Consider the following 21,325-nt stretch of genomic DNA (forward strand, 5'->3'; position numbering starts at 1 on the left):
ACTGTACCTGCTATAAAATTAAGCTCTTATCCATTTGAATTCCATGTCCAGCTGTCATTACTCCTTTAGTTCATTTCAAAGCTCTCATGCTGCAGATACTCTGCCTGCCTTTCTTATGGAATTTTGTTTTAGAAAATTCCATAAGAATTTTCTCAGAAAGAAGCTCAGAAAATCATGGCCAATGATACAAGAAGCCAAGCGCATTACTTTGATTTGCTCAAAATAAAAAATACATCAACCAGGCAGGATAGTGTATACCTGTAATCTCAGCTACTCAGGATGCAGAGCCAGAAGGATCTAGAGTTTGAGACCAGCCTGGACAAAGGTAGAAAGACCCTGTCTCCAAAAACGAAATAAAAACAAAGGACTGGGGAGTATCTCAAGTGGTAGAGACCTTGCCTAGCATGGGCAAGGCCCTAAATTCAATCCCAATACTGCAAATAAAATAAATAAATAAATATAAGTAAATTTTAAAAGGAACATATAAAAACAAGGGGTAGTTTTCTTTGATCTAAAGATATTATAGTTTCACAAAACTTTCTATTTTAAACACTTACTTATTCAGCACAAAGAAAAAAATTTATAATTTTAAAAGAAAAAGTACTAATTTTTTCCAGAAAAAGAAAAAGGATTTAATAATAGTAGAGATTATATAATGGGTTGTTGTACCTGTTTAGGAACATAAAATGAAGGATTTGTAGGGTTTGTCTTTAGAGCACGTGGTAAACATGGGTTTGTTTGGTTCCCACACCTGGAATGCTTGCTACTGAAATTGTGTCAGGAGCATATATAGAGTTCTGAGATCTGCAAGTTGCAACTTGAAAATGAGTGTATGACCCTAGAGAGTATGGAAAGTCCCAAAGCCCTCCATGTGTTTGTATGTTCATTTGCACCTGCCTCTCCTGTCCAGGGACCCCCGTAGATTAGCGTGTCACTGCTTGTCTTGCTCTGGATGTGCATTTACCCAAGTAATTCAGCATCCCACTCAAAGCTCGGTGTTTGCATGGCCTTGAATAAGAACAACTTGATAGTAGAAGGTGGTATTTAATTTCTGCTTAAAATGGGATCCAAACCAAGGCAGGCATACTCTGAATACCTGTGGACATGCTGGAAGGTTAGTCTGTCATCTTCAGGAAATGAAGGCATTGATTTCTACTCTATTTCTTCACTTATATGTATTCCCTCATCCATCCATCTATTCTGCCAGACTGCCCAGGATGTAGAACTACTGGAGAGCAACAGAGGGGCAGACCTGTCAGCCTCAGAAGGACAAGTGATTTCTCCTCTCACTACAGAAAGGCATAGGCAGGTTCTGATGTCACCCAGTACCACATTTTTGACTAGTCACTTGGAGTCCACGGATCTAAGATAGTAGCTTTCTTATTTGTTCATTTGAAGATCTCTCAGACATATTATTAAATAAAATAAAGTTGAAAATACTACTTACTTCTAGTATGACTCTATTTGGTGAAAAATAATTATGGGAGGGCTGAAGGCATGACTCAGAGTATTTGCATAGCAAGCACAAAGGCCCTGAGTTAAAATCCCAATACCACCAAAAAAAATTCTTACGGGTATACAACATGGCTGTATATGGCATGTATGCATAGACATATGTATGTATATATTTTGCATACATAAAATATGTGTAGATGTGTGAGTTATATGCATAAATATATACATGAGAGAGAGTATGTGTATGTGTGTAAAAAATTCAGACTTTTACTAATTACATCTAGGGAAGAAAGCGGAATTAGAAGTTGGGAATAAAAATGGGCTTTTCCATTTTTAAATCTACATTCTTCACTATTTGAGTCTTTGCAGTGAGTATTATTTTAAAATGTTGAATGTTTCATGTAATTTTTTATTTTCAAACTTTTAAAAAATATTTCAAAGGTTTTTATTAGTTTTTTGAGATGCATTATTCTTTGACTTCATTTTGTAAAGATAGCAAAACTATTTAAAATGAATTAATCCATTCTACACAATGGGAACTATATTTTCATGTTTAATTATATTCATAGTATAATACAAATAATATGTAGTACATTTCTGGTTTTTTAGATTTCTTTCTGCCAAGAAATTAGTGAAGTTCTTGGTATTCAAGACCTAATTATGACCAAAAGTAACATCATTTTCTGAGCTTCCTAATCACACAAACTTTGGATATTTGATTGATTTTCTTAAATGTTCCATAGGTTCCATGCCCCAAGCTGTCTTTGTTATTGAACTAAAATGGTGAAATTGACCAAACACACCTCTTAGTTTCTTCTAGGTAGATAGTGGTAGCCAAAGAAGTTTTAAGGCCAAAAAGGATCAATTACTCTGAAAAACCTCACAACCAGGTCCTACTGATCCAAATACAGTACCAAATTTGTCAGACACAGGTACATTTATAGCAAGCAGCTCAGCCGTACAGCATATGCTTAGCAGACAGGAGCCCTTGAGTTTGATCCCTAGCACCAATAAATAAATAAAAACAAGAAGCTACACACAAATCAATTCCCATAAACTATGTTCAGGCTTGAAGAAGTCTCAGTTCTTCGCTTTCCTTTTAGATGCTTCAACACAGCCTTAATGTATAAGGTTTACCTGAGGCTTGAGGCACACACTGAGATTCCATAGATGGATTGTGTCACCCTGGTAGCCAGCATCAGGCAAGCAGAGCCCTCCAGAGCTCATGGCTGAACATGAAGTCATTAATAGATTTATATGAGGGCATGATCCCAAGACAGGTAAAGGTCTTATGGTATTTGTACATTGAAATGCTTTTAGCTGGTCCATATTTTTTGAACACCTTAATTCCACTAAACACACTAATCAGTGGTCAAGATTTCCACCAATTGAAAGCCATATCTGACACTCAGGGTGCTAACTCTAGGTTGTTGAAAGAGAGAAGGTAATATCAGGGCTCCCTCTTTAGAATGCTTGCTAGACTAAGTCCCTAACTTGGAATGTCTCATTAGATGCTAGTGGTACTCTAAGTGACATACACATAATATGGCACCATAGATGCTCAAGTACTTTAAATTAGATTACAGGCAAATAGTTAAGCTGTTCTTACAGAGAATTCTCAATTTCCTCAATTGCAAGTAATCAGATTCAGAGCTTTTAGTGTAGTCATAACATTTTTAAAATGCCAGCAATGGAATGATAGATCATGCATTACATGTTTAGACCAAGCTCTACTGCAAGCATTTTACATGTATCAACATACTTAGTCTGTACCACAGCCATTCCAGGGGTACCATTATTACCAATTAACAATGAGAGACCACAAGTAACTTGTTCAAGTTCACACAGTTTGCCTTTTTTCCTGTCTCTTTTTGTGCCTTAGAGCTCATTCTGTACCTTGGGAAAGGCCATCTCAGTCAAGTGCACTGCCTTGAAAGACAGTCTGTGCCTGCACAAGTGCTTTCTGGATTCTCCCACTCCCACTCCCCAAACTAGATGCAGTAATTCCTCTGTGAGCCCTCTCTATACTCCTTCTACCCCTCACAGTTCTGAATTATACAGGTTGAACATCCGTAATCCAAAAATCCAAATTCTGAAATATCCCAAAATCTTTTTGAGTACCATCAAGAGGAACATTTCTCACCATGAAACATGGTTTTAAGTACACAATTTTTTTAAAATATTGTATAAAATATAGTCAGACTATGTGTATAAGGTATATATTGAACAAGTGAATTTCATGTTTAGACTTGGGCCTCATCCCCTAGATATCTAATTATAAATATATGAAAATGCTCCAAAATCTGATACACTTCTAGTCCCCAACATCTTGGACCTTGAACTCAACCTATTATCAATTGCATGTTCCCTTGTAAAGCAGCTGTTCCAGAAAGAGAGTGGGCAGTGTTCATCCCTGAGATAGGTAAGTAAAGAATCCCTTGTATATTATAAGAGCAAAAATTTATTAGATTTGATCTTCACAGTTGGGAAATCTCCTTATCCAAATCAGTGCAACCCTTCTTAGGAGTAAGAGATCACACACCTGAAGCTGCTATGAAAGTTGATCAACTTTCCAATGTCTTTAGACCAGAACACAATCCCTGGCAGAGAGGTACCACATAGGATAGGAGCAAGTACTACCCATTTCATCCACCTCTCTTTCTCCTGGGGTCCATAGCTTCCCAGCTGTCCATTACACAGCCCACAGAGGAGGCTCTGCTGGCTTTGGAAGGCCACAGCAAGCAATGGCTTGCAACACCATTTAGGGAATTTGCCCTAACAATCCATGTACTTTTGTTAAAGAGATGTTTACAAACATCCTGATTCTTGACTCAGCTCATTGACAGCTGGATGACTTTCTCACGGGAGGAAACAGGGAAGGGGAGGAGCTGAAGACTAAATGCAGAAAGCTGGATAAGATCAGGGATCCTGGAACAAAATCTCTCTCTTACTTTCCAGTGACTCGGAAAGCCTCGCTCCACAGATTTCAACCTCATGCTAGAGGAATCTACAAGGTTACACAGGTGGTCTCAGCCTTGAAGTAGGCTTTCCAGTTTCAAGCTCAGTCATCTACACCCCTCCTTTCGAGAGAGTTGCTCTTACAAAGTTCAGTATCTAAATCACTCACTCACATATTTGACACAAACAGTTGGTGTGTGTCACTGTCCTTAAAGAGTGCACAGACTAATGGCAGATGGAACCTCCAAGATTCCACTGAGATTGATGGGAGAGAACTACAGTAACAAAGGTTTACTTTTCCACTGCTCTCTGACCTTTGCTTGCCATATCATGTGTTTTCTCTCACTGTAGAGTTCAAATATTCAAAACCCAAGCTACTGTTTCTTTTGCATGCATTTTATTCTCTGTACATTCTTCCCACAATCCTTTTATCTTTGGCTGTCCTTATCACAGGCCATGGTATTTAGTTTGGTACCATCCTTTGGCAGATTAAATATTTATATTGGTTTAATATTCACTCTGTTGCTGAAAAGAACAATATGAATATTGAGTTATAACAACAAAGTACTTTGTCATCTTCATTTAATCTTACACTCACCTGTATGTGGTCACTGGAGCTTAATCTGTGCCTTTCACGTTCACGTGCACTGAAAAATAAAACTGAGACTCAGGGCTGGTGGTGTGTGGCTCAAGAGGTGCAGTGGCTCAAGTGGTAGAGTGCCTGCCTAGCAAGCATGAAGCCCTGAGTTCAAAGCCCAGTACTGCCAAAAACAAAACTGAGACTCAAATCTAGATCTTCTGATTTAGAATCCTAGTGTAGAATTCAAATCTTTAGCCTTGGCTGCACTAAATGTGGCACATGGCCCACCAATAGCTGATAAGATTTGACTACTGTTGATTATGCAGAATGTGTAAGTTTAGAATGTATCATTTGTCCTGTTCATAGAGGAGATTGACAGTCACCTGTTCAAGTCTACCTGGTGGCAGTTAACCTGGTGATGCAATATTCTGTCATCTAGAACCCAAAACTCATCTTGTGCATTCTCTTGATTCAACAACTTCATTGATAATATAAGCGCCAGCTAATCCTGTTGCTTATGGGGTAATATCACCAGAATGGGAACAATTAATTGAGTTTAGTATAGAAGATTTCTGTGCAGAAATATTCTAATGCTCTTTGTTGTCATTTCCCCCTTTCCTATTTTCTCTTTGGAATAGCTTTGCACAATATGAGCATGTTACAGATTATTTAGTTATTCAGTCATGGGCCTCTCTCTCTCTCTCTTTTTTTTTTTTAATCTCTTTTTGAGGCATAGCAAAACCTAAGCTTGATTTTAAGCACTTCCTCCCTTCCTGTGAAGTTTTAGACTAACTTCAATGGGACTTGTGAGATAAGATACATGCTTGACACCGTGGCAGGAACCTAGCAGAAAGAATGCCCTTCTTGGTTTGTGATAGATTGGCAGCGGTTTTCCTCTGGTATGTGCCAGAGCTGCAGAGCCAGTTTTAAAAGGGAGGATTTGTAGGAAATCCAGCTGTGAGTTTTCCTTTTTTTCCTCTTGGAGCTGGAGGCGGGGCCAAAACCAACCTCAAACCAGGCACACCATTGATCAGGCTAGAGTGATGTGGACAAGTCTCTCAGACAACAGCTAAGCATAGAGGAAATATTAGCTGGCAGAGATAACGAAGAGGAAACACTCAGTGACAGATGCACCATCTGTCAGTTTCTGAGGAGCAGTTTTCAAGAAAGCAGAAAATGAGATGAAGAAGAGAGTGGTTTTGTTTCAAAGGTACAGCACAGCCTAAGGACATTTTTAAACAAAGTAAGTTTGTGTGCCATAGAAAAAGAGGTCGTGGTGATGGGAAAGACAGCATTACTTTCTATTTGGACTGTGAGCTTTGTTATAGATAAAGTCTTCTTTGTGGTAGATTTGATATTTAAGAGAACATTCTCTTAACATGAACTTGACTTAAAATTAAAAAGCAATGCTTGTTATTTTTGTTATTCACTTTAAAACATTTGAAAGTTACAGTAAGATTTATTTTACTTTAATATCAAAGAGCATTATTTTATTTCAGATTATAGATCTAGAGAAGGGCTTCCTTCCTTCTTTGGTCCCTTCTTTTCTTCCTTCCTTCCTTTCTTCCTTCCTTTTTGCTTTCTTGAACTATGGGCAAAATTATTTGTATCTTTCCTCAAAGGCAATTTAGTGACTCACCTTTCAAATTTAAGAGGCTGGCAGAAAATATCTCTGTTAGGTGGCTTAATTCCATAAAATAGGTTACTTAAATAGTCATGAATGTGACCTAGACTTCCTGTGAAACTTCCAAATAACGTTCTTGGTATTGACAGTTTTTAAAGGAATCTGTTTCTGGATCTTCTTCAGTTTATGTTCCTTTAAGTCTGTTACCCTCTTGCTGAGCATAAACTAATTTATGAAGCAATCCTGCTATTTACATTTTATACATCTTCCAAAATACTCATTTTCAAACAAAGTTGGACTTTATGCTATATTTGTTTATTACATCTAAGTGGTTTGCATTTAGTGTCATATGTCTTATGTTTTATGAGACCGGGAATTGTCTAACTCTAAAGGGAGATAAAGCAGTGATTTGAAATAATGAGACTCTATGAACAATAGCAAAAAGCATTGAGGGGGATTACAGAAGCCCCCTTTATTGGAAAAAAGGCAATTCTCTTACAATTTGTGCAAGCAAAAAGGCAGAAAGTGTGAGCGGGCCATCTAGTCCAAACCAGAAGTAGAAGTACTGTCTGTAAACTAGCCAAAGCAGAAACCACTCAGTGTTATGGCCCAATATGGATGTCAGAGCTCTGTAGCATGTGTGGGAAAGTGGCCACAGTCCAGCGTCTGGAATCATTTATCTTCTGCCAGAGTCTAGAAGACAACTGTTTCGTGCATTTTACAGAAATCCTTGTTGATTGATTTCATTTACATGGAGCGGGTACAGTGACGGAAGGTGGAGACAGCTACATGTTGGGGGAAGTACTGATCTACCTCTGTTTTTCTGACACCTTACTCTCATTAGTGTCTTTACCACCTTGAATAAGGTAGTGCCATTCCTCAGAACCATATGGTTTCAACAGGGACTTTTCCACACATTCCATAATGAATGCCACATTTATGTCTTTTCTTATTGGGGAAATTAGAAACTGAAAGTTGAAGGTTTGGGCTTACTGCCTTTTCAGTAGCATAACCTGTTTCCTGCTGTTTAGATTTGAAAAATGAGAGGAAGAAAATACCAGTACCCAGAGGACTCCATGCAACCTAAGTAGTCATTTACAGACGTACCTATGATATTCTTCGTGAAACACTGGAACACAGTGTTATTGATGTCTAGATCCACATCTCTATGCAAGGGAATCATATATGCCAGCCAGTATATTCCACACGGTCTGAGCTCACATGTACTAACAGATGCTGACACGTGACAGGGTGGCATTCATACCCGTTTTTCTAATGTATGGAAGAATATTTGCCAGCCTCTGACAGTACCTGTATCAGAATCTTCAGGGAAAATTTAAATGTATTGCAGGACCAAGGTAAATTCAGAAGCTTTGGATTTTAGCCACTACTCTATGCTGCCTAGCTTTGTAACCTTGAAGAAGACAATTAACCTTTTATAAATCTTTTCCACTGCTTAAAAATAGAGTGAATAATTCTAACCATCTCTGTTTCTCACAGAAATTTCAAATGTCAGAAAGATATTTATAACGTATCTTGTATCACTTAGTTTTTATTACATTAGCTATTTATGAATTGACTATTTCTGTACACTAAACTTCTACACAACACTGGAAAAAACTGAAAAAAAATCTCTGAATCATTAAAAATAAGATTCTATAATGCTATGTAGTAGTGTTTTTGTTTATTGTAGACTACTACTGAAAGTACTTGCATCAATCTTTTTTCTCTATGTGGAGTTATTCCTTTCATTTTCTCATCACAGTTCCCGGCATTGTGAAATGCTAATCATTTCCTCAAATGGGCTGAAGTTTTAGAAATTGGATTTAAATTGATGCAATATTGCTTTGGTTTAGTATGGTTGAATATATGTGATTTTTATACTTCCTAATACAAAGGAAATCAGTGATAGTGCAAATTAAGATGCCTAATATTTTCTTCATGTATATAAAATGCAAAATGTTTATCATCAGATAAAAATGTGTAACTACTATTCTTTAAAATACGCCAATAAAAGTGGCATATTAAAAAATCAAAACTAGGCCAAGCGCCAGTGGCTCACGGCTGTAATCTTAGCTATTCAGGAAGATCTTGGTTCGAACCCAGCCCAGGCAAATAGTTCATGAGACCCTATCTCAAAAATATCCATCACAAAAAGGGTGGGGGGAGCTAGTGGAGTGGCTCAAGGTGAAGGCCCTAGGTTCAAGCCCCAGTACTACAAAAAAAAGAATCAAAAATAGGAGACATTAGTGGGTTTCATTTTAAACCATTTTTATTTTAAATGGTAACTATGACAGCAGTTGGCTATAGTACAAAGGGTATCAGAAGGGAGACCTCCCTGGACCACTGCCAGCACCACTCTGCCCTTCAACTAACACAGGGCACTTGGCAATCCCTGAAATTATAAAGTGTGGCAGCCCTGTAAGCTGTCCCTCTCCCATTAACTGAGTGACCTTGGACAAGTGTTATTCTTGGGAATAAGACATCTTACCACTGTGTGGTAAGGGTCAAATGCAGTCATATGGATGAAAATACTCTGGAAATTTTAAAAGTCGTTTAAAGTCAGTAGTTGAACTTCAACAACATCTTCTTTCCTCCTACAATATTCTTTTCTTCTCTGTCTTAATAAATCCCACCCATTGTTCAAAGGGTTCTCTTAACCCTTTCCTCATCTCCTCAAAGATATTTTTCTTCTGAGGCCCGGATCCCTTTCGGGGGAAGGGGTGGGGTTGGTGATGAGCTAATCTGTTTTGTTCTCCATGTCTTTTCTCTCCCATCCAGCAATTGACCCTCATTATTATACCCTATTATTTCTCACCTCTGTGCTGTGCTCATTTCAGTCCTGTGCTCTACTAAGTAGTTTCTTTAATACATTTTCACACTTTTCTCATGCTCCAAAGCTGCTTTAAATATTACTAGTTTTTGGAGCTTTTTCCAAACACTATTCCTCCACAGAATGACAGCCTTCTTTATTCATGGTTCTCTTAGTGTAAACTTCAAATCAAGTTGTTCTCTTGTTCTGTTTCCTTCTTTATTCACACATGGTTGTCTCTACCGCCCCCCTCCAACACACATATATCTCTCTACCCCAGTTTCTCATAGACAGGGAAGCTGTCATGTTTCATTGATTCCCCAGTATTTACCATAGTTTCTCCTAACTGGATGATGTTTAAGTGATGTTTGTTAAATGAATGAAAAAGACAGTCTTTCCATACCACGTCCTCATGGAACATAGCCTTTTGCATACCTTTTGAAATACAATCTAGGACCCATCCCTGTGTCATGAATAATTGGACTATCATATAGTAATAACATAGAGACCATTTTAAGATGGAAACCTGAGACCCAACAACAGAAAACTGTACAAGTAATCAAGATAAACTGTTAATTCACTAATCCTACCTTAGTCCTACTGTTTATTCTTAGATGACTGAAAATGAAAACGACCATCCTGTTATGGCTATTAGAACAGAGTGTTGATACATCTGTGTTTAGGTATAAAATCTGACCATCTTTTTGAAAAGAGGTTTGGCAGTATTTATCAAGATTCTGATCTAGTAACTCCCCTCCCAAGAAGTTATCAGAAGAAAGTCAATAAATATTAGACAAAGCTTTTAAAGAAACATATTTAGCATAATTTTATTCATAAATTATATGAAAAATGGAAAATAAATTAAGTGATCAGTATGATTTTTATAATCCAAATAAAGTCCTTAGTAATCCAAAAATTACCTGGCCAATTACATATTAATTATACTGGCCTAAGAGCCTCTTTCTTTAGTTAACATAGCACCAAAGATATCTCTGCTCAAACCAGCATAGCAATTTCTTACCAGAAATTCTTTCTAATTTTACTGTTCTTCTTTGTATAATTTAGAAAATGTTGAACATAGAGTAACCTTTGATGTCAAAATTTGAGAACAGTTTGACAGAACAATAATCTTAGCATCAGGAAAGGCCCAGAAGGTCTATTTCACCTATTCTCATTCAAAACTGGACTGCCAATAAAAGTCCAAATGTTTTAAATTTTCTCTTGAAGTGAGATTAAAACCAGTTAAGAAAGGAAAACTTGAGCCTACTTGTTAAATGACTATGAAGAAAACTATGTAAATTATGGATGATTTTTATAATCTCTCGTTTAATCTCTTTTTACATGGAATTCCTGGCAGAGTAAAGCCATTTTATCATAATGGCTTCTGCATGTTATATCAGGAAGAGCTGCAGAAATACTGAAAAAAATCTTCCACCAAACCAAAGCTGTGTCATCAGTTGAACACTAGGCTGACTTAGGTTCCAGCCATCATCTACTGCTGTCTTTAGCAAAGGGGCTATTTTCAGTTCCTCTAGTAAAACTTACAATGATTCCTACCAATAGTACTGCTCCAGTAAGGAGGTCATACAGATTGATGGTGGGCAGGAACAATTCCTCAATGGGACTTTCCCTCATGTTCTAAAAGTGCTGAGAAGTACTGCCTTCTTCAAATATGTTTCTAGCTGGTTCTGTTCAGTACACTGCACTGTAAGTGAGGTGAGTCCAGTATTCACTGCCCACTTCAGGAATGAATGCAAGCACAGTAATAAGTATACAAATAAATTCCTGAGTGGGCTACAACTAGACAAACAAACAGTGTTTGTGCAGGCAGTTTGTAGGATAAGGGACAGAGGTAAGTGTGGTCCTGAGAGATTAACCCTATAGGAAACCTACGTCTTAGCAATCAGGAAAGCTCCTTGAAGGACCCTGCTGGTTCTCAGTGACACTTTGGACGACTTTGGTAGCATGCTAACTTATGCCTTGCCAGAGTGTTCCACACACTCCTGACGGGCATTGGAAGGCAGAAGCTGGTCATTGATCTGAACTGAGCTGGGCTAAACCTAGCTTGTTGGGGAGCTAGAAGTGAATAACAGCAAGGTGTGGCTGAAGGATTCGGTATTCTCAGCCCAGTGAGCCCTCACAAGATGCCAAGGAAGGATGTAGGTGTTGGCAATAACCCAAAGGGGCATGAGTGCAGGGGGGCATGCAGTTACTCTTTAACTTCTGCAGAGGGGTTTCCTAGGAGACCCATTTATTCTGCATCCAGCAAATGACAAGAGAAATTCCTACTGACTTTGTCACTCTTGGTCTAGAATTTAAACTTGTTCTGCTTCAGCAAAGACGGCTATAATAGCCCCACAAGAAGACAATGGTTTAGAACAATCTCCTAAGAAATATTGTTCTTTCCATACGTACTTTCTGTCCTGACTCTTGGGCCATTAGTACTGGGCCCAGCAAGTAGCTAGCTGTGTACCTGATGGGGACATGCCTAAGAACGAGAAAGCTAGCTATTAGATGAGGCACAATTTCTTGAATTAACCGTAAATTACTCCATGAGAAGAACTTTTATATAACACTGAGACATCCTAACTGGTGTTCCTTGGGCTTTGCAAAGCACTTGAATAAAATCACAATGTAGTTAAACAACAATACAATAATGGGAGCTGGTGCATGGCTCAAGTGGTAGAGTGCCTGCTTATCAAGTACAAGGCCCTGAGTTCGGACCCCAGTACCACCAATAAATAAATATAAAAAAATAAATAAAAGCAGTTAATTTTTAACTAAGGATCAGACTCCAAATTAAGTGACCCTTCTTTGACAGGCATTACAACAGAGAAAACATAAAATACCTGAATCTTTGGAGTTTACTGTTTAAGTATCCTGCTTTCTATTGCTTCAGCTACAGTTTTATTTTTCCTTCATGTTCATTGACATTTGCTTATTTGGGGGTGGTATCTTACTTCTAGAGTGGACCTAATGTTTGTCTTAATGCAATTCTCTTGTCTCAAAATCCACAGCTAGGAACATTGTAGATCTCATTTCAACAAATATGTGTTGAGCATCCACAATGTGCAAGGAACTGTGAAAAAGAAAGACATAACTGCCTTCCCAAGGATGTTTAATCTCATCTTGGGGACAGATATGGGCATAAGTCAAAGGAGAATGATTTTCTTGTTAATTAAAACCCTAAGACAATGTACTATAGGACACCAGTTCAGATCTGACTGGAAGAATAGGAAACCTTCAAGCCAGGCATGGTAGCTCACATCTATAATCTTGGCTACTTGGAGTATGGAAATTGGGAGGATTGCAGTTGGTGGCCAGCCCAGGCAAAAAATTTGAGAGACTTTATCTCAACTAATAAAAATCTGGTCATGGTTGCGTACAGCCTATCATCTCAGCTACTTGGGAAGCCTAAATAGGAGGATCACCATCCAAGCCACCCCATACTTAAAAGTAAGACCCTTTTCTAAAAATAACTGAAACCAAAAGGGCTGGGGTTATGGCTTAAGTGGTAGACCACCTGCCTGGTAAGTGTGAGGCCCAGAGTTCAACTCCCAGTACTGCAAATGAAAAAAGGGAAAGCTTTACAGATGATATGAAGCTTGGCCTAGAACCGTGAATAGATTTCAGTAAAGGGCAAAAAAGGAAGCAGGTGCTTGAGACCAAAGGATATGTAATATATCTAAAAACACAAAGACTTTAAATTGTTGAATTAGGTGAAAAATAAATGAGTGGACTGCTGCATGACTGTTCCTTGGAGTGTACAAAAAAAAGACCACTGCACTGGCATTAGGTTTGGAAGCAGAGACAGAGACTAGGTTATTTTAAGGACTGGCCATGGCAGTGTTATTTCATAAATCATATGTAGCTACTGACAATTTATGAAGAGGATAGTGATTTTTATTTTATTTATTTTTCAGTATTGGAGAATTAACCTAGGGTCTTGCAATTGCTAAGCGTGTGCTCTACCATGGAAGTTACACGCCCCCAGCCAGTTTGTATTTTGTGTTTGGGATAATGTCTCACAACTTTGCCTGAGCTGATCACAAACAGGTGATTCTCCTACCTCCACCTCCTGCATAGCTGGAATTACAGGTATGCACCAAAACACTTGGCTGTGATTTTTAACCTCTAATTTAGGATGAATATGCTGTCAGAAGAGTGGATCAGAGAGGGAGCAATAATACAACTTATAGAGCCATTGCAACAGTCCATCCATCCATCCATTCCTTCAACAAATATTAATTGGGGACATAGTATGTACCAGATATACTTGGGTACGTGTTATATACCAGACTCAGTTTTGAACTATAGAGATACAAGAACAAGCCAAACAGGAATAGAAAGTTTCCTGCCCTCGTGGAGCTTATGAGCTGGTGAAGAAGGCAAGACAATGTGCATCAGAAGTAGTAGACTATGTTCACCGGAGTGATGCAGTGTGAGGATTGATAAACAGAGTGTTACGAAAAGGGGGCCTTATTTTTCCATTAGCATTTGTTAGTCACTTGTGTAACACACAGCTGTGCTAAATACTGAACATGCAGAGGTGGAATATACTCCCTGATGAGAAGGAAAGAGTATTTGTGAAATTTGAGAGAATGAACTAGCATAAGTATTTAACTTTTGGCAACAATACCACTTCAAACAAGTTTGATTTGGCTGAGTCTTAAAAGATCCAGTTCTTTAAAAACCTTTCTCACTCTCTATTGAGCTAACTCAATTACAACAAAATGGCTGAATTCTTCAATAATCAACTCTACCTAAATCCGTCTGCAAGGCTAAGTTTCCCACCTTGCCCTTGGAGGGGGCCTCAGTGGAATGTGCACATGCTCTGCATAAGCTTCAGGCATGACCTGGGCTGGTTCATCAGGAGCTTGATAGCCAGATACATCATCTAGAGACCTGGTGCTTGCTTCCATCTAGTAGCTTATCCCAGCATTCAGTTCAAATGCAACACATGCCATATTGCGGAAGAAGTCAGAAGCATGTCCACAACATGCTCAGCATAGTGACCACACCCTTTTGTAAATATATAATAGTCCTTATACAAGGTTTTATTTTCATGGCTTCAGTTACCCACAGTCAACCATGATCAGAAAATATTAAAAGGAAAATTACAGAAATAAGCCATTCATAAGTTTTAAGTTGCACATCATTCTGAGTAACATAATGAAATTTCATGCCCTCATGTTCTTTCCCATTTGTGAAGTGAACCATTCCTCTGTCCAGTGTATCCACACCTTTTATGATATCCACCTAGTAGTAACTTAGTAGCTATCTCACTTCTCAGATCAGCTGTGTGATATTGCTGTGTTTGTGTATAGGATTCAGGGATCCACTATCGGTCTTGGAACGTATCTTCTGAAGATAAGTGAGGACTACCGTACATTCCTGTCAGTAACAAATCTTGAGCAGTATTCCCAATGTATCCATCTTTACATATTTTATGTTATATATATAACCATATATACCATTAATATCTCATCATGAAGACCATATTCCTTCAAAAAACATATAAATCCAAATCTCAAATGTCTTCCCAGACAATTTCAAATAAGTTCAGTTGACTATTTGTCTAGTCTAAATCTATTCCTATCATGTTTACCTTGTATCTGTGACTGTTAACAGGGCCTAGACATTTCACTACTAGACATTTCACTACTAGGCGTAGAGAAATGCCATCTTTGTCTCTTTCCTATTAACTACTCATTATTAATAATTAATATTTTCTCTTCATGACTTCTCTGCAATGATCTTTTTAAGTCCTTTTGCTATGGTTGGTTTGGCTAAAAGTAAGCAGCATAACCATATGACTCTCTCAGTTGGGTCCCTATAGATCCTCTCCATCATGCTATATGGCAGTCCTGAAGGCAAGTGTGTATGTGAAAATGCTGGTATCAACTCTCTGTTCCATACAGTTCCTACTCGCCCTCAGAAACCACCAGTAGACTTGCAGCTCAAGCGAGAGCACTTTGTATCAGATCCTGAGAGTAAACACTGGCAAAACAATTTGTTTGGTAAAAAATATTTAAGTGCAATATTTAAAATAAATACAAATAAAATTTCGAACATTTTCCCCTGTGCCCAATTTTGGAGACTATTGTTCTCATATTCTTTATCTATTGCCTATCTCCTTAACTTCATGATAAAAGAAAATTAGGTGCTTCTCCTTTGCCAACTGTACATATCATCCCACATCCTCACAACTACCCTTTGAGGCAGGACTATTCTATCTCACAGATGAGAAAACTGAGACTCTGCAAGGTTTACTAACTTTCCAGGTTGGCATTGCTAACAAGAAACCCAGATAGATTTGAAACAAAAGTTCTTTCCAGTCTTAACAATCACCTTCTGCCTCATAGGTAATTTCCATCCTCCTGTCTAGAGAACTATGTCCTGAAAAATGATGGATGTTGAACTCTCAAGATCCTCTTTCACAATAGCATTTCTGTGGGTGCTGCATGGCTTTATCTGGCTAAAACTGCAGCACCACCATGATGGCTGGTTTGTATCCCTGCCACAAATCTGGTTGCTATGGGATCCTTCACAGAGGAAAATATTTGTCTGCTCCAGGTGGCTGGGACACTAGACTGGCTTCCCAATAGTTCGGCAGATGCAAGCAAAGATTAAGCACATTACAGGGTAGTACCAGAGAAAGAAACACATTGTCTAGGAACTTTGGTGAAGTAGACTGAGATGTCCACACACGGTGTTTAGCAAAATTTCAACAACTGAGTTATAGAGGGAGTGGATTAGTCTGTAAGGATGAAAGAAGAGGTTGCTGAAATAGCCTTCTTTCCTGTGGGGAAGCCCACATTACATTAGAATAATGAATGTGTTGGCCCAGTAAAATTAAATTGCCATACCCAAAGTGGTGGCAAAATTAAGTATTTTAATTGTTAGTCATTGATTTAAGTCATCTCTTTAGTCAGAATTTATTCTCATCAAAGATGATCATATCCAGATAATGTTCTCTTCCAGTAAGAAGGGAAGAACAAAGGAAAATAAATAAATACAGTTTACACGAATCTCATAGAAGTTCTTGCGCAAGAAGTGAAAAAACATGGGAAAATCTGAGTTTTAAAAATAAAAAGGTTTGTTCTTGCAAGATCACAGTTCACATAGCATAGTGGTATGTGGGTATGTTTATACAGGAGAGGGCTGTCGCACAGGAAAAATGTGAATTCAAGTCATATGGTAGCCGCGGTCATTTTTCAAAATGACTGACAGCAAACATAATCTCTGTTTTAAAATGTTCATTTCTGATTTTTAAGAAAATCCATTTTACTTTCTTCAAAGGAGCCTGGGATGGGTGAGACTATCGTTTCTTTTCATTTCCATTCTTCACTATTTTGATTCTGCTCTATATTCTGCTTGATTCTAACAAAGCACCACAGTGTTGTGTGGTTTCCTATTAACAAGATGAGCGTGAATACTTAATCCACATTAAATCAACTTCAATCTGCACTAATACCTTAATATGATGTTCAAGTATAAACCTACTTTCAAACCTAAAACAAATACTGATGAATCTCGTTTAGCTGTTCTTACCATATGAAGATCTACATTTACAAGATATATAAATCAAATTTTTAAAGACTCTGACAAAATGCTTTTTTGAAAGTGAAAAAGGTAGTCCCTTTAGTAAAGTGAATTTAGAAGCAGAATATTTCCAAAATAAAATATTAACCATTTCTCCATATTTAAAGTAAGACTTATTTACAAAAATTCACTTAACACACAATTTTAAGGACACATCTGTTTCTAAAAGAGAAGTATATTTGTGACTCAAACATCACCAAATAAAAATGCATTTAATTTATTAGGCTGTGTTTACTGCACCATTCCTATGGCTTTTTTGCTGGGTCGTCGAGTCCAGATTGTGGCAAGAAGAGTGTGAGTGTGTTTCTGAATTCCTCCTTCTATCTAGCAAGAATTAATTCTTTCTTTTTTCCTTATAACAATCCTTGAGTTCTCTAGGATCATTCTGGACTAGTTACTAATAGAAAAACAGCACAAAAACCTTGGCTTAAAGGGAACTTTTTGGTAGGGCTCTAAGGGAAAAATGCATAATCCTATTATACTTAGTTATCAGTGCCATTTGAAATCCAGACTGCCTTGATAATCACCATGGAGCCACAAAGGACTTAGCTGGTAGATAGCTAAATTTAATTAATAGTACAAATGACTGGATAAACCTGTGTATTTATTTTACTCGTCCGTGTACTTTCCCTCTCCTGTCCCCCAAGTTAAGATCTTTTTGTTTTGTTTTCTTGTTTTCCTGACAATTTTAAGCAACCAGGCTTTGTGAAAGGAGGACTTTGGGCGTGACAGACCCAGGTTTGAATCCTGACACTGTGGCTGGTGTGTGCACATTTTCTTGCTACTCTGAGTTTCTGATTGCTCCCCTCACAAGTGGTGATAGGAATGTCTGCCTGGGAGCCTCAAAGGGCCTCCTTGCTAGGCTTTGCCTGGGTGGGTGTCCATAACAAATTCTTGTTATGATGATGTTCTCACTGTTACCGTTCACCACTTCATAAAAAGCTCTTGCAGACTTTACTCTGACGGTTCCCCCCAGAACCTTCTGCAAAGCATCAAGATCTTTGGAAAAGTCTTGCTTGATGATTCAACTTTTCCCCTCCTTCTCATCATTAACAACCCCTCTTTGCATCAGAGTTTAAGTACTGCCACACAGATGGCCTCTCTTTCCATGCTTATACTACCTGATGAAATGTTAAATATATATACTTAATGACTGATCAAGGTATGGGTAAATACATATGGAAGTTACATGAGGAAAATTTTTGTTGCTTTTTTATTTATCATTTATACCCTTATTTTCTTTAAAAGGATATGTTAAAACTTTGCTATTTTTAATCTGTTTATTCCCATATGGTTATGGATGAAGATTAGAACTAAAGCAGTTCTTGTTTTGAATTATAGCACCTTGTGCACCTTATTTAACCTCTCTGAGCCTTAATTTCTTTCTTTATATCATGGGATGATGTATTTTAAAAGAACCGTTGTGCATAACGCATTTAGTCTCATGCCTGGAACATGACATCAACAATAACAATGCAGATGTCTTTTAGCAGAATATTTGAACCGCATAAACATATGAGAGAATCCAAAAAGTAACTGAATGGATTCTGTGGGCTTTATAACCCTTCCTCATACAGTTGCTATCAGAGAACATTCTGGAATATGCCTTAAAAAAGAAAAAAAAACTACCACATTCTAACAAATTCCAAACCATTGACAAATTGCAATAGCAAGTATGCATGACTGTGATTAACAAATGAAGGAATGATGGAAGCAAAGTTCCCAGCATATAGTTCTACCTTCTGGGTAACATATTCCTGCATTGTAAACACTGCAATTATAGCAAGTTTTATCTCCAGTCAAACTACAAAATACACAAGGCCTTCACATGCTATAGAATTGTTTGCCTTTTCAATAACCATTTAGTGAATTGCCAAAAAGTTGTTCTACCATACTATTCTGTGCCTGACACTGTGTCACATGCTATGGGAACTGCTGAAAAGCAGAGACACTCAAGTTCACAGAGAAAACCATCCAAGGTCGTGTGCTCCTAGGGCCAGATTTTCTGGCTGATTTGCAGGCTGGGTGCAGTCCAAGGTCATCTACACAGAATTTCTGATAATTATCTTGTAGTAACTTCTACTATCGTGCAAAGTGGACTTTTGTTCACCACCCCCCCACACACACAGTTGGAATTCTGTCTTTATTCTTACTTTTATTAGAATCAGATTATAAAACAAGGAGAGATCAGAATATTATATTTCAAAATAAAACTGAAAAAGAAGAACCAGTGGGGCTGATGTCAGGGACCCAGGATGCAGCAACTGAAGCTGTGTTTCCTGGGATGTTCAGTCTCTGCACATGAGATCACATCCACCAACAATGCTTCCCTAGCAACCAAGGTCTGGACAAACCTCAACCATCCTGCAATGTGTGCATGGCTTTTCCTGGATTCAGTTAGCATGAGTGTGGCCATTGTCTACAGTCAGGTAGCAGGATGTAGGTGCATAATTTATCTTCTCTGGATTTCTATGACATTGTCCCAAAGTGGCACTGGCTTCTCTGCTTTCAGGTGCTATCAACATAAAAATCATAGAATTCAGAGCATTAAAAAATCTCTGAAAGAGATTCCTGGTGAGACTAACACGGGGGAGGGTCAAGTTCGTGCGTAATGTCACAAAGCTAGGTAGCTACTTTGTCAGGCCTTTTCATTGACACCTCTCAACTCTCCTCCTCTGGACCAGTAACTTGTTCTAGCAAAGTCTTTGCCCTCTGTAGACTCTTTTTTTTCCCCCTCTTATTTCTTGAATATATACTTCTTTTTCAAGAAAAATTGAAAGGAAATTTTTATAAACCTTTTGGTTATAACAGTAGGTGTACTGTGACAAATCAAATTGTTTGTAAGATTAAATTAAAAACATTTAGAAAATATTTCACTTACAATCTAGTAATCTATAGTAGCTCAGTCATCAAGGCTTCCCAAAGAAAAATATGCTTAAAAATTAGAATATCATGTATATAGTTTTTGACATGATTTTACATTAGTAGCTATTTATGTCATAATTTATTAAAATAATCATAGCTTGCAAATTGTTTACAAAATTCTAAAATCTTTTCTTGAAATAACACTGGGGGTTTTTCTTTTCTTTTTTTTAATCCTTTGATTTTTCTCAATTTATACTGAGCACACTGAGACATGGATGCAATATTCCCAATGTGTATATTTGGTTGTCACAGTGGTGCTAAGTGCCAAAACATTTGGGGTTTTGTTTTCATGCTTATCTCAGTAAATCCACATGACATTTTTAAAGACAAACTACATTCAGGTTACAATAAAACCCAAACTGGCATTCACTAGCCATAGTGGAATTTTAGCCGAACACTTATTGCTCAGTTACTGGATGATTACAAGTTATCTCGAACAATGAGAGAGATTTTTGTCTCTGGACATCCTGGACATTGGGAAGCTAATTTTTAAAATAACAATAAATCCAGGCTTAGGTTCTGCTTTTAGAATAGCATTACAAATGGTTTAGAGAGGGTTGAAGTTGAAAGCTTTGCGATGACATATTTCAGAACACCTAGGGTGGGCCAAAGTCCTAGGACACATGGGCAGAAAACTGTCCCATAGATGGCGGAGTAATCAAGCCAAGCAGAAAGAGGAAATCAAGAAAAGTGGAAACATTTCTGATTTAAGAAATAGCTATAAAGTAGGCACTGTCCATAATAAAAGCAAACAACCAATACTTTCTTTTTGAAGGAATTTCGCATATAACAAGATGAATATATAAAAGTTACTAGAGACATCCTGCTAGACGTTCATGGTGCCAGTAGGAGGCCTGAATTTGCTTAGGTAATTTGGAAAAAAGGAACAGTTACTTCTCTTCTGCCTCTTCCCCCACCTCCCTTTCTGTCTTCACTCCCTCCAGCCTTCTCTCCTGCCCTCTGCCTTTCATTCTCACTTCCTCCCTTCTTATAACTAAAAGTTGTTTATATCTAGCTACTAAGTAGTATTTTAAAAGATACAGTGACTGTGGAGGTTCCAACTAAATTATACATGTACCTGCTGTCATCTTGAAAATATACTAAAGAAATAAAAAAAAACAAGGCCAGCCACTATGGCTCACACTTGTAATCCCAACTATTCTAAAGGCTGAGATCAGGAGGATCATGGTTTGAGGCCAAACCAAGCAAAAACCTTAACAAGACCCCGTCCCAACCAACCAGCCAGGTGTGGTGGAGTATATTTGTAATCTCAACTATGTAGGAGGCATAGGTAGAAGGATCTTTATTTGAGGTTCCCTTCTCCCTAAGCTCTAAAAGCTGGAAATCCTATCTGAAAAATAACTAA

General features: G+C 37.8%; 1 protein-coding gene across 7 annotated transcripts in view; it reads left to right on the top strand.

Moving 5' to 3' along the window:
* Positions 1-21,325, top strand: part of Stard13 (StAR related lipid transfer domain containing 13) — a 528,094-nt gene that overhangs the window by 427,753 nt on the left and 79,016 nt on the right. The window contains exon 1 of one of the 7 annotated variants that reach the window (XM_074043564.1): positions 1,971-6,236. The exons of the other annotated variants lie outside the window; for them this stretch is intronic. The gene's annotated coding sequence lies outside the window, so the exon portion shown is untranslated. Of the gene's footprint in view, positions 1-1,970; positions 6,237-21,325 lie in introns of those variants that run through there. 7 annotated transcript variants of the gene reach the window in all.

Source organism: Castor canadensis, chromosome 10, assembly GCF_047511655.1.
Source record: "Castor canadensis chromosome 10, mCasCan1.hap1v2, whole genome shotgun sequence".
NCBI lineage: Eukaryota > Metazoa > Chordata > Mammalia > Rodentia > Castoridae > Castor > Castor canadensis.